A 10,000-nucleotide genomic window follows, 5' to 3' on the forward strand; every position below is an offset into this window, starting at 1 on the left:
ATGGCCATATGCACCAAAAAGTTTGCTAAGAAATGCAGCGAATGCAATTAAACCCATCACAGGTTTGCTGTATGCAAAAGCACCACAAAAATGCCTGAATTGCAGAGGCGATTACAGAACTCTTTCTGTGGAAGCTGCCTTATTAGAAGGAAAGAAATAGCGAAGGTAGAAGAGAAGAAGCAAGCACAGAAAGACAGTAGACTACTCAATGAAGTGGTCAAGAACACCGCAAAAGCAACTGCCAAGGTCGAAAAAACGATCGAAAAGACAGCCAAAGTCACAGCCGAAATAACAAAAACTGTTATCAAAGAAGCTCAATCGCCAATAATGCAGCTGCCTAACAATCTAGCTGTAAAGACACTTATTGCATTGATGCACGTCCACCTCCAACCTTGCCCAACCAGGCTGCTTTGCAGATATTACTGGAGAAATTGCTTCAGAATTACAGAAGAAGAGAACTATGACAGTGATTTAGAGGAGTCCATCATTGAGGAAATAGAAAGACACATCGACCTCCTATCTCCAAAAGCTGCTGCTGATTTCGCAAAACTAGACCCCACCGACCCACTAATGGCCAAGATCAGCCCCAGAGATGCCAAATTAAGTATCCAGAGTTTTAAAAACAGAACTGCTCCAGGTAAAAGCAGGATCAACAAAACAATCCTACAAAATCTTCCAAATATGTTGCTGAGATTGGCAAACATATATAATGCCTCTCTCATTGCTGGCTACTTCCCTGATTACTTCAAAGAAGCAAGAAACAGGATGATACCCAAAGCCGGGAAAAATCCAAGAAAAGTGGAGAATTATAGACTTATTTCTCTACTAGAACTTACGATTGTGTAATCACCTGGAGATGAACGATCTGCAAAATCCCATGCAACATGGCTTCAGACCAAGCAGAGGAACATCATCAGCCACTGCAATCATATACGAAGAAATGGCCAATGCCATGAGCAAAAAGAACCAAGTGAATGTGGTCCTAAGAGATGTGGCCAAAGCCTTCGACAAAGTCTGGCACACAGGCCTAAAACTTAAGATCATCATGCTGAACCTCCCGACGCCCTTGACCTAGCTATTATGCGACCTTCTTGAAGATAGAAGTGCAAGAATAGTTATCGACAATACAGTCGGTGAAGCAATTCCCCTCATGAGTGGAGTTCCACAGGGAAGCTGCCTCTCACCTTCACTCTTCACAATCTATACAGAAGATTTGCCTGAACCATCACATGGCAGCAGCCATTACATATATGCCGATGACATCACGAAGACAATCAAGTACGGAGGGAGGTCAATCGACATAATGGCACTCAGAACTGCTAGAGCCATGGAGACCATCAATCGATACTTAAGACTGGAAAATCTCGACCAACATGAGAAAATTCCAAGTCCTTCCTGTGGCCAAATTCACGCAGATCTAATTGTGGACGAGAAAGCCGTCAACTACTGCGACAGAGGCAAGATACTAGAGCTAAAAATTAGCAGAAGAGAAATTCTCCCATCATGGCCCATCATGGAATAGCCGCCAGTGTCTAACTACATCATTTCAATAAGGCAGATGATTCTGAATATTAGCTTTCCGTAAGTAGTCACCGCGCAAGAGATCCATGCAAGATTAAGGATTGAGGTGATCAACAAGAGACTCCATCAGCAAGCAAGAAGTTGGACAAGAATCCAAGATGAGGATGAGGAGCTCTACAATCGCCTTAACTCTCGTCCAGAAGGCACACATGCCTGGTGGGCCAAAAGCTTCACCAGAATCAATGGAATTGAAGGTGTTGAGGCAATATTCACGGCATCAGGCACAGGAGACCGATGGATCAGTAAGGAGGCAACAATCAAGAGGAGAAGACTAAGAAGACAAAACTGAAGAAGTAACATTGGAAGAGGACCTGCATCAAGATCAAGACTTACTCAGTTACTAAAGGCGCACATGCATGCTATTTCTCTCACTTCTTTATCCTGGTCTTAGAAACTATATCCTTTCTCCAGATTTCTCAGCTTTCCTTGTATCCCTTGACCTCGCAAATTTAATTTCCACTCTCCCTCCACACTTTACATACTTCCATTATTCAAGATAGTCATTGCTCGTTGTTCTGGTATCCCGACTGCCTCCCGAGGGGTTGAGCCGTGGCTTTGTTCGGCTGCCAAGGGCGCACCTGCACTCTATCTCCCAACTTCCTTCCTCTGACAGACCTAAAATAAAAAGCTAATACTCTCTTCATTGTGCTTAACTTTCTAACTCTCAGTCTACCTCCCAAGTTTATTTTCACTATCTCTCCAGCTCTTTTAAACACTTCCTCTTCCGCTTTCCACGTCAAAAAAAAAAAAAAAAAAAAAAAAAAAAAAAAATATATATATATATATATATATATTAAGATAAATTAAGTTTGAATAAATAAATAAAGAATCCTTTCCCCAACCCCAAACTACGAGATCAGTACCCCTTCCTCCCCACCCTCTTCATCTTACCCTCAAGACTGCAACTAACACCAAGATCTAAGACCAAGATCTCGTCTCAAAACAAACAAACTGGAACTCCCACCGAAGTGGAAGGGGACAGATAAGTTAGACGGAGTGTTGAGGTGAAGAAAAACAGTCAGGAAAATGAAGGAAAGTCGTAGTTATAGTAGTGGGAGGACGAAACTCCCTGTCTGGCTAGTTAAATTCTTGAGGTGCCATGTCCACTCAAAATTCAGGGAGGCCTGCCAGGTCGGAAGGGGAAAAGTCTTAGGTTGATTGTAGTTCTTCTTGTTGTCTTGAGGGTGAGTAAGTTGAAGAGGGTGGGGAGGAAGGGGTCTGGAACTTGTGGTTGGGGCTGGGGATAAGGATTCTTTATTTATTTATTTATTCAATCTTAACTTGTGATGAAAGGAGCTGGAGAGAGAGAGTGAAAAAAAAAACTTGGGAGGAGATAAGGTGAGAGTTAGAAAGTTAAGTACAGTGAAGAGAGTATTAGCTTTTTATTTAAGTTAGGTCTTGAGGAGAAGGAAGTTTAAGTGTTGAATAATGGAAGTATGTAAAGTGAAGAGGAAGTGATGAAGGGAGCTGGAGGGAGAATGGAAATGAAAATTGCGAGGAGATCAAGTGATAGAAGGAAAGCTGAGAAAGCTGGAGAAAGGAGAAAGGATAAGTTGTAAGACCGGGAGAAAGAAGTGAGAGAAATAGCATGCATGTGTGCCCTTAGTAGCTGAACAAAGCCCCGGGTCAACCCCTCGGGAGACAGCCAGAAACCAGAACACCTAGCAGGCTATTTTTTACATTCTTAAGTTCTGCCCATGCTGCACATCGCCGACCTCACACGTCACCTCTCACTGCTATGCATGATGTTCCGTGCTTGACGTTGAAGTGGAGCCCTGTGGGTTAGCTTGTAGTCTGAGTTAAAAAGGTGTTAAAAGTCTTCATTCTTGATCTTGCTGGTCCTCTTGAAGTTTACTTCTTCATTCTTGTCTTCTTTTAGATTCTCCTCTTCATAGTTGCCTCTTTACATCATCGATCTCCTGTACCTGATGCCGTGAATATGGCCTCGACTTCTTCAATGTCATTAATTCTGCTGAGGCTTTTGGGTCACCAGGCATGTGTGCCTTCTGGACGAACGTTGAGGCGATTGTAGAGCTCCTCATCCTCATCTTGGATTCTTGTCCATCTTCTGGCTTGATGGTGGAGTCTCTTGTTGATCGCCTCGATCCTTAGTCTTTCATGGATCTCTCGTGCAGTAACTACTTCGGGAAAGCGAATATTCAGAATCCATTTGCCTGCTTGGTTCTGAATACTCTGTAGCTTCATCATCTACCATCTTGAAATGGTGTGGTTGGGCACTGGCGGGTATTCCATGATGGGCCGCACTAGGGCTTTATAAATGTAGAGCTTGGTTTCAGGACTCACTGTCTGGAACCTTCTGATCTTGTTCAGCTGATGTTTTTTAGCTTTCATTGCTCTTTCATTTATGTGAGGGAAAATCCCTCTTCTGCTAATTGTTAGCCCTAGTATCTTTCATTTGTCACAGTAGTCCACTGCTTCCTCGTCCACTATCAGATCTGCAGTCTTCAACTTGGCCACAGGAATGACTTGGAATTTTCTCATGTTGGTTGAGATCTTCCACTGTCTTTCATATCGATTGATGGTCTCCATGGCTCTAGCAGTTCTGAGTGCCATCATCTCGATCGATCTCCCTTCGTTCTTGATTATTTGAGTGATGTCGTCGGCATACATATAGTGATTGCTGCCATGTGATGATTCAGGTAGATCTGCTGTTTAGATGGTGAACAGTGCCGGTGAGAAGCAGCTTCCCTGAGGAACTCCACTCATGAGGGGAATTGCTTCACCGACTGTATTGTCGACGACTATTCTTGCACTTCGACTTTCCAGAAAATCACATAATAACTTGGTCAAGGGCGTCGGGAGGTTCAGCCTGATGATCTTAAGTTTCAGGCCTGTGTGCCTAACTTTGTCGAAAGCTTTGGCCACATCTCTCAGAACCACATTGACTTGGTTCCTTTCGCTCATGGCATTGGCGATTTCTTCATATATGATTGCAATGGCTGTTGATGTTCCTCTGCCTGGTCTGAAGCCATATTGCCTGGGATTTTGCAGATCGTAAATCTCCAGGTGATTGCGCAATCTTATGTTCAATATCTTTTCAAAGACTTTGCCTGGGACTTCCAGTAGAGCAATAGGTCTGTAATTCTCCACTTTTCTTGGATTTTTCCCGGCTTTCGGAATCATCCTGATTCTTGCCTCCTTGAAGTGGTCAGGGAAGTAACCAGCAGTGAGAGAGGCATTGTATATGTTTGCCAGTCTCAGCAACATCTTGTTTGCAAGATTTTGCAGGATTGTTTTGTTGATCCTGCTTTTGCCTGGAGCAGTTCTATTCTTGAAACTCTGAATAATTACTTTGACATCTCTGGGGCTGATCTTGGTCATCAGTGGATCTGTGGGATCCAGTCTTGTGAAGTCAGAAGCAGCTTCTGGATATAGGAGGTGGATGTGCCTTCCTATTTCCTCAATGATGGTCTCCTCGAAATCACTGTCAAACTTCTCTTCTTCGGTAATTCGGAAGCAATTTCCCCAGTAATTTCTGAACAGGATTTCTTGTTCTTCTTCTTGAATCTTCTGGTCCTGTTCATTGAGGAGGTAGCTACTACTGCTTTCACTTCTTCCCATCAGTTTCTTTACTCCTGACCAGAAGGATTGTGGATCTTTTCGGTCCCGTTCCACTTTTCTAACAAGTTCTTCCCACTTGTCATTTGCTGCTCTCTTCCATTGGTTGGAGAGTTCTCTTTGCAAGCTTCTGTATCTTGCTCTCAGGTCTTGTGTCCCTCCATGAATTCCTGCATAGTGCTGTAAGTGATTCGACTGTATATTTAGCAGTCTTACTTCTGATGTTATCCTTGGATGGGTTACAGTCCTGTGGTTGTATTTGGTTATATGATGCTCTAGTGCAGCTTCAACATCGCTGTACCACTTTTGGACTTCGTCATCAATCTCTTCCAATGTTGCAGTCCTCAAGTTGGCTGCAGGCTTGGACTGGAGCTCATCCTTGAATCCTCCCCAATTAGCCATTCTCAAGTTGAATCTGCTAGAGTTTAGGCTTTTCATGATTGGGTTAGATGATATCTTGAGGATGATGGGCAGGTGGTCACTGGTGCTTGGTTTGGTTTGGTTATTGCACAGTGCAATATCTGGTGTGGTTGCTGTGTTCCCTGTTATGAAAGTAGGGAAGTCTGGTCCCATGTGGGATCTCGTCACCACTTTCCGACCTGGCAGGCCTCCCTATGTTTTCGAGTGGACATGACCAAATAATAAAGAGACAGACAGGGAGTTTCGTCCTCCCACTACTATACCTACTACTTTTCTTCATTTTCTTAACTTTTTCTTCACCACAACTCCTCATCAGACTTATCTGTTCCACTTCCACTTCAGTGGAAGTTCCAGTATCCAGTATCCAGTTGGGTCAACTGCCAAAATTTGAAAAATTCGCCAGCTCCATATGCCCATGTCCCTCAACACCCTACCTTGACCAATCACGAGTGACCCAAGAGAGAGAGAGAGGGGGGGGGGGGCAACAACCACGCACCGAGGTCAGGGCGAGCATCGACGGGATCAGTGTAGAAGAAAGGGGCGGCGCTCACCCGTTACACCCACCAATCAGGTCGCATGCTACCTCTGATGTACGGTGCACCTTCCCCGGGTCAAGTCCTCGCGTACCTGCCCGGTTACACTGACGTGCCTGCACATACACACACAGCGTAATATCCCTTACATACTGTAACATCTCAGAAACTACAAAACTAAATTCACATATATAATTACATCCTTCTTCTAGCTAATCTCGTAGTTGTGACATATACATGTGTGTGTGTGTCTATCTGTTCAGTTCAGTTCAGAGAGATTTGCGAAGACGTTCCTTCGCCTAAGCTATATGCACGAGGCAGCCCGGCCTCTGCCAGCTATAAGTGCTGACTCATCTGATCATCATCACTGAATGCTTACCGTGGCGGTTGGATTGCCTGAAGGCGCTCCAGTTGCCAGGGGGAAAGCAATAGGCATAGCCGTCTTACCAACCCGGCGGCTGTCGTCTCTGGGCCCTGCCTGAGGAAGCGAGTGTGCTCGCATTCCATCAAATAGTGCTCTATATTGGCGTCCGGCGCGCCACAATGGCTGCAGCGTCACTCATCATGTCCAATGGTGGGTATAATTTGCCACGCACAAGGGTAGCCTAATCTCAGTCTGTGAAGACTGACTTCGGCTCGCCTTGGTATTTTATTAGAGAGTATCAGCAACTCATAGCCTGTGGCGTCTGAGTACCAGCTGGCCGAGCGGGAGGTTCTCGCTTCCTCTCTGTGGCGCTGCAGGGCACCGACCTGCCCTGCAGCCATCAATTTACGCCTTAGCAGTTCTCGGCTAGGATGCACCACAAGATTACTCAAGGGTTTTTTTCCTGCCTTCCTCCGCTAGCCTGTCAGCTACATCGTTCCCTTTAATACCAACATGGCTTGGAATCCAGTTGATGATAATGCGTCTACCCTGATCCAGGATTCTCTGAGCAATGGTAAGAATCGTGGTCAGAAGGTAAACGTTATCAAGGGGCTAAGGTTGCCAACCTCCTCTTGGAGGCCAACCTTTTCCCTCTGGACATCCGGATCGATCAGATGGCGGCTCAGTTTCTTGCCAAAGTCTTACAGTCCCCGCCGGACTCGCAGCTAAGACAAAAAGTGCAGCGTCGGCTTGCACAGAACCACAAACTCTTTGCCAACAACTCCTGGCTGTCTCATACAGCCAGGGTGTTGATACGCTTTGAGGTCAAGGAGACACTGTTGGTTAAGGACATGGACCTCCCCCACCCTGACTATGCCACAGCCCCGCCGTGGGCAAGATCCTTGATAGAGTATTCTGTCATGAACCTGTCAAGGAGAGAGACTCAGTACTCTCTGTCTCTTTTGAAGGCTGAGGCGGAGAGGAGCATTGCAGAAATCACTCCACCAGGTAGTAAAACCTACTTCACGGACGGTTCTGTAGACCCCATTTACCACACTGCAGGCGCCGGCTTTGCAGCAAGGGACATAGCACAAGCCATGCGGGTGTCCGACAATGCCTCCTCGCTCCAAGCAGAGGCTGTCGCTATTATGGGAGCCCTAGCCCATGCAGCCCAGACGGACGGGCATGTTGTCATACATACAGACTCTAGGGCCGCCATTGACAGCCTGCAGCCTGCCTGGAAGCAGTTCCTCTTGGCATTCCCTCAACTTTGCTGGTAGACCAGCGCTACTTGTTCTAGCAGAGAACTCGAGTGCCAGTCTCTCTGCCTCCGACCGCGGGTCATAGTAGGTCTTTCTGGGGGCTGAGCGATTTGTGGCCCGTCTGATGCGGTTCCACAGCTCTGTAAGGGAGGTTTGGTGGCCAAAGGACTCACACCACTCCAGCCACTTTTCCTGCTTTACCCTCTTGGCAGTTTCCTGAGCATCCCTGAGAGCCTCTCTCAAAAGAGCGTGGTTCTCAGGGGTTCTCTGTCTGCGGAAGTGTCTTCTGCACATATTGATTCTGTGGTTGACCTCCTTAATCTCATCATTGTAGTACCAGGCGTCTTTAAAAAACCTGGACCATGGACGAGTTTTGGGAATGGTCTCTGAGGCTGCCTCGTCTATGGCATTAACTAGTCTTGCCTCAAGTGTATCCACATTATCATTATGTGAGAAGTCACTGGTTCTGAGGCACCTGGCCAGGGCCTCCTGGAAAGCTTTCCAGTTGGCCCTGTCCACCTTCCATCGAGGATTGTGCTGGGGCACAGGGGCTGGGCCAGCATCCAGGATGGTGGTGACTATCCCATAGTGATCGCTCGTGGCAGTGTTGTCCACAGACCAACGAATCCTCTCGACCAAGGCCGCAGTGACAAAGGTAAGGTCAAGGACCCCCCCGCCAACGTGCGTAGGCTCCTGGTTGTTGAGAAGAGCAATCTCGGGGCATGACTCAAGCACCGCGGCTATGTGATAGCCTGCCGCATCCCTGTTCCGTGTAGGAGCCAAGATGGGGAGGCGGGCATTGAAGTCTCCCCCTATGAGAATTGGCTCGTGTGCCACAGCAGCAGTGACTTCACTAATATCTAAGCTCCTACAGGTTGGCCTGCTGTACACATTGTACAGCTTGAGGGGACCCCCAGCCATATGGATCTCAACTGCTAGGAGTTCAACACCTTCTCCACACTGCACAGGATCAGCAATCAGGGAGCAGGGAATATTCGACTTCACAAGGGTAATCAAACCTCTGGTGCCTTCGTTAGAGGGCAACACAAAGGGATGATATCCTGAGAAGCGAACAGTGTCTCATGTTAAAGACTCCTGGAGCATGACAGTGTCAGTGTTCCGAGATCGCACGATCACGTGGAGAAGGGCATTTTTCTGGGAAAAGCTGTTGATATTCCACTGCAATATGCTTAGATTAGGAGCCATTGTGCTAATCTGAGTCCATTAAGTCTGCGTCGTCAATGACGTAGACATAATCGGTCTCAGTGTCTAACGCCCCAGTGTGGGTAACGTCAGACATTTCGGAGTCTGACAACTCCTTGGTGAGTTCCTCACTGATCGTTATTTCCTAACTGGACTCGTCACTGTCGTCAGGACAGGTTGAGCCATTAGAAGGGCTGGGTCTCCTGGGAGGTGGAGAACCCCTGGTCGCCTTGACCTTCACTCTGGATGGTCGTGGCTTCCTCGCCCTTTGGGGTTTGGGTTCAGGCTCTGCCAGTGTGGTCTTGGCTGCAGGTTGGGTGGGGAGACAAGTCTCGCCCTGGGGGTTTGTGGGGAGAGGAGTCTCGCCCTGAGTTGGATTGGGTGTAGAGGCCTTGGGCCTTACATCCCTTTCCTTCAGGGCAGCGACAGTCTGGGTCATTGCCGTGACGGCGACCTTGACTGCCTTCTCCGTCTCTTCACTGATCCTTCCCAATGCTGATGCAACTACTGTGACAACTGCCGTCAGCAGGAGCGTCAAGTCATTCTCTGTAAACAGAGTTTGACTCTCCGTTCTTGGGTTGGCCTTTGGTGTGTTCCCAGACCCCTTCCGTCTGTTTCCGTCTTGGAACACCCACCAGGGCCGGAAACTCCTTTGTGTTGGAGGTGTCCGGTGGTGGTTTTGTTTTGGGCGGTGCTTCCTTCCTCTTAGGAGGGGGGGAGCCCTTACCCCTTTGTTCTGCCCCCAGACATAAGTGCCTGGAGGGGCAGGAACAAAGTCTGGTCGTTTTGCAACGACCTCTTGCCGCCGAAGAGCCTCTTCTTTCCTGACGGAACATCCAAGGCTCCAGGCATGGTGCTTTTTGTGCTTTGAGGCACACCTCCGTGTTGTGTCCCTGACTACAGACACCACACTTCGGTTTTGCAGAGCAAGTGGCCTGGTGGTGTCCGTACTTCTGACACGTGAAGCAAGGTGACCAGGACTTGCCTGGTTGGGTGATTCCCTTTGGAAAGTCGGGAAGCTCCCACCACCTTGGGATGAGCGGTGATGACCTCAAGGT

The sequence above is a fragment of the Penaeus japonicus genome, unplaced genomic scaffold, assembly GCF_977035675.1.
Source record: "Penaeus japonicus unplaced genomic scaffold, GWHDUDI00000001_assembly GWHDUDI00000034, whole genome shotgun sequence".
NCBI lineage: Eukaryota > Metazoa > Arthropoda > Malacostraca > Decapoda > Penaeidae > Penaeus > Penaeus japonicus.